This window comes from Limulus polyphemus, unplaced genomic scaffold, assembly GCF_000517525.1.
Source record: "Limulus polyphemus unplaced genomic scaffold, Limulus_polyphemus-2.1.2 Scaffold3315, whole genome shotgun sequence".
Taxonomy (NCBI): Eukaryota; Metazoa; Arthropoda; class Merostomata; order Xiphosura; family Limulidae; genus Limulus; species Limulus polyphemus.
Window position 1 is genome coordinate 40,551 of NW_013668925.1, and position 4,609 is coordinate 45,159.

General features: G+C 32.2%; 1 protein-coding gene across 4 annotated transcripts in view; it reads left to right on the forward strand.

Annotated features, from left to right (window-relative positions):
• Positions 1-200: 200 nt before the first annotated feature.
• The window catches only part of LOC106469119 (mitochondrial import receptor subunit TOM22 homolog), a 16,052-nt gene continuing 11,643 nt past the window's right edge, over positions 201-4,609 (forward strand). Inside the window, exon 1 of one of the 4 annotated variants that reach the window (XM_013929576.2) lies at positions 201-245. The gene's annotated coding sequence lies outside the window, so the exon portion shown is untranslated. Of the gene's footprint in view, positions 283-510; positions 530-4,609 lie in introns of those variants that run through there. The other 3 variants (XM_013929574.2, XM_013929575.2, XM_022397546.1) reach the window with 3 other exon arrangements.

A 4,609-nucleotide genomic window follows, 5' to 3' on the forward strand; every position in this document is an offset into this window, starting at 1 on the left:
TTATTTTCTCGTTGCAAAATAAAGCACTATATAAAATATACGTAATAACAAAGTTGTTACGTATGTTTTATATAGTGCTATATTAATATCCATTTTATACAGATATATTGTACGTAGTACATTATTGGTTTTGTTTGTAAATAGGATTTAAAAGCGCTCTTAATACATGTTTTTCCTCCATAAAAGATGTTAGTTTCCTTGTTCAATAAACAGAGGACGCTGGACGTTATGAGTCAACACCAAAGGTAACACGCTGTTTACTGTAACCTGTAAGTTTAGAAAGTAAGAAAATATATTTTAAATTCACATATTATTTTATAATATGTCTTATGCTGTATGTTTGGAAATACATCCATACTTCAAATGTTTTAGATAGTTCTCTAACTGTAATTATATAATCAACGTTTAAATTAAAAGGCTAATCCCAGCACCGGAGCATCCCCTGTTTACTTCGTAGTATATGTGGTGCTTGGACTTGGAAGTAACTGTTATGTTCTTGAACTTGATATACGAAATGCTGAGCTGAAAGGTCTACTTTGTGCAAAGTTACACATGTCATTTTATACTCTCTTTTTTTCTATGTTATTTTTATTATTATTACTGTTATTTTTACTAGCTGCATTAGTAATAGTATGAGTTCTCGACATACACTGATAGTGATACAGCCTGCTAGGACTAGGAGTAGGAGACTTATTGGTAGTACTACTAGTAATAATAGTGAAGATGTGCAGTTGTTTGCTAATTGTAGTTTGCAGATTGAAGGAACAATTGGAGGAAGCTTAAACTGTGAAAAATGATAGCAGGATTTCAAGAGGAACATATGCTTTTACATGTAATGTAAAGGATACAGTGGCTAATAATAACTTTCAGTTTCAGGAAGTTAGAAACAGTACTGTCAGGACTAGATGTAGAAGATTTAATTTTAATGAGCAGATTCTATTAAGTAACAGATTTCAGCCTTTAACTTGTACATATGAGGAACTTTGAGAGCAAAAGGAAAACAAATAGAACAGAGTAAGGTGAGGATAAGAACAATTAAGGATTATAAGTGCAGTATATAGGGAAAAAAGAATTAGATTATGCTATTCAGGTGCAGGACTGGAGGGTATAACTGACACTCAGTGACAGAGCAAGTGATATTGTAAAGGGTGCTAGTAGTGAAGTAGGTTCTGATTTGTAAAGAAGTTAATGATGTATAGGTCAGAAGAGCTAATTGATAAATACAGGGGGTTAATAAAGGTTAAGTAAAGGACCATAACTTAATTGTGTTTGGGCTACAGCCAAGACCTAATTGTGGGGATGAAATTATAAGTAGGTCACTATAATTGAATGCTGAGCCTAAATTAATAAGGACAAGCAAAATAGATTTGTGGGATCACATCAATGGGAAAAGGGAGCTTTTTTGAATGGATGGTTTACATTTAAATAGGGTAGGGGGCTGGCTTGTTTGCAAGGGATATTAACTCAAATGTAAGGACAGCTTTAAACTAGGACTATATAGTTGCGAAAGTCAGGACAAATTCAATGCAGAAAAAATAAGATGAAGAGAAAAATTTAATGTAGGAACAAAGTACAGAAGTAGTGTTATGGGTAGGTTAAATTGTTATTATTGTAATGTTAGAAGTATAAGATATAAAATAGATGACTTTAGAGCACTGACCAAAATGAAGTATTTTGATATAATGGGAATAACTGAAACTTGGTTAGATCTAGACAATTTGGATGACATAAATTTCATTCAAATACAATGATAAGGATACAGTACTAAATAGAGGAGGTTAAGTGGCTTTATATTTAAAATGTGAGTTATGTCTTGTTGAAATTTAAAATCTTAATAATAATAATAGAATATTAAAGACCTTTTATGTATTATTATTAGTATCACTATTTATTGTATGAAGAAAGTTTGTAATAAGATTTTACTTAATTTTGATTGGATTAACCAGTATGAGCCTGTTCCACTTCCACCTTAGCTCAGATTTTTAACAACCATGAACTTACAATTTTACCAGGATATTGCTCAACTTTTTGCTGTTTTACTTTTCACGTAGCTACATTGTTGATTTGCTCTTTCTCTTCTTCTGCTTTAAAGATTTATCAAACTGATTAGTCTATTATTGTTTGTGTTGAGCTTCCCACTTCTTATTCTCACCATCTGTTCTTTATTTGTTCTTCCTTCCTTTTTTGTGGTTCATGTTTTGTGGATATTATCAGTTGTTGGTTATATAAGAGAAGTTTTGAGCCATCTTTTTATTTTTGCTTCATCTTTCTTTGTATCATTAGCCCTTTGTGGCATTTTTTTTTCTTGTTTGCAATTCTCCAGTTCTTGCTGTTCTTCATAATTGGAATCTTAGTTTGGTTCTAAATGTTGTCACTTTACATCTATTTAAGTTTTTGGTTACTTGTTCTTTATTAAATATTTCATCTAGTCTTTTTTTTTGCCTTAGCATCTAGTCCTTGTTGTTCCAGTTTATAGAGTTATAGGATGTTTTCTCTCATATTTATATGTTTTCCATTTTACACTTACTTTGCTGTTCCATAGTTCACACAAAAATCTTTCTAGGGATATTGAAGGTTACTTTGTCCCTTGGTAATCTTATTAGTAGAGATGGTTTTTATCTTACTGGTAGTGTAACATATTTCTTAAGATTTATGCCAACTTTGGTAGTAAATTGTGGTGGGAGTTTCATGTATTATTTTGTCAGGTCCTGGCTGTTTGTAGACATACGAATGACACATAACACTTTTGTCTACTTTTATCTGCATCTTAACAGATGTATTAATTCTCTATGGCTTTCAACTGCCATTTGTGGTTTTTATACAGTCTTACTGGAGTTTTCATTAAGTCATTTTTCCTTATATTTTATAATTACATTCTTATTTATTTCTGGATCCATTCTTTATGGCTGTGTCTTGCATATTTGTGCATTTCTTCTCCTTTCATAGATGTATTTAGTGTTACAGATTACCAAGATTTCTCTTTTTACACACAATTGTAAGTAGGGTTTCCTTTTCTACATTTACAGTATGGAATAGCCATTGTAATATAGACTGCAATTAACTGTGCTGTGGAGGAGTTGCGTCATATCCAGGCTCTTTCCTACTTGTTTTACCTTTCATTCTATTTCATTATGGTTTTTCCACCTTCTCATCTTTAGCTTTATTTAAATCATTTGACTTTGCATATTTACCAAAAATATTTTCATTCTGGTAAGATTCATTGTTGTATATAATTGAATTTGCAATAACCATGATTGTTTTTGGTAGTAGATATCATTCTACTTGGCTGTTGTCAGGTGCTAAGCTTTGAATTTACAGTTTGTAATCTTAAAATGTTCACTTGTATGTAGAAGTAACTTCACTATGGCTGTTTTATTTAAGACAGTTTGGATTTGTCTAGTACTGTGTAATAATTGTTTAGCATTTTCTTATTGTGTGTACCAAAGTTTACACTTTGAACATTTTCCAGTGTTTCACTAGTTTTTGTGAAAATGAAATACTGTAAGACATTAAAAAGCTCATTCTCATTTGAATTCTATTTTGGTTCTTGATAGGCAAGGTAGTAAGACATTTTTCAGTAGTTTTTCTTGGTGATATATGACTGTATGGAGACTTCCATTAGATCATTGATGGGTTAAGGGATTGGGCAAATTATGTAAAAATTGTATAAACACAATTCAGTGGCAATATGTTTGCTTTTGCATTTGCCGTTTGTTATTATTGTAAATAAAGAATTATGTAGTGTATTAGATTTTGTTGTAAACACACATATATCTTCCAAATCTTTGGATTTTAGCTTATTCCATTGAGGTACATTGTGCTATTGCAGAGAATATAACTAGCCAATGCCACCACTAACCACAGGCCCTCTCGTAATTAAGCTGAGAGTATATTGTTTTTTATTCAAAATGGTTTTCTGTAGTTTGATTGCAAGAGTGATATATTTAAACATAACCAAATATATTTTAAACTTCATCCATTTGGAATTATTCTTCAAATCTTCTGTGTTTTGAGCACTTTTTTCCTGTGGAGACTAAAAACTAAAAAAATATACTTACCTTTGTTGACAGTATAGCTATTTCTTGATCTCAAGGGTTTCCACTCTTTGCCCATTTAAGCATTGAAAATGCTTGCTCCTGTCTTTTATACCCCACTTGAAAGCCCTTGGCAAATTCTAATTTGCAAAATTCTCCACCAACTTCAATGTGCCCTCTATTTAGGTACTGTATATAAGCACCTTGTTCAGATAATGTAATCACCTTTTCTCAACAAAGCATTCAGCACGGGTTTCTATAAACAGGAGTGTTGTGATTATTCACAATTTATGTTGCAACTTTGAACATGGTTGGCATTACAATGGTTATAACTTCATTTATATTTATAAATTACTTTTACAAAAAAAAAATACAGACATGTATGAATTCCCGAGTTTGTTTCTATTACAGAGGCCAACCAGCCCTCTTCTCTTCTACCTCTGCCAGGGGAGTGGGCACTCTCCGTCGAGACTGTCCGTGATATGATCCATTGTGAGATGGAGTCATATATGTGGACTGAGGGTGTTTCTCTGGGGGGGGGGGGTCTGAGGTGACTTTTGCAAATGACCTGGGAC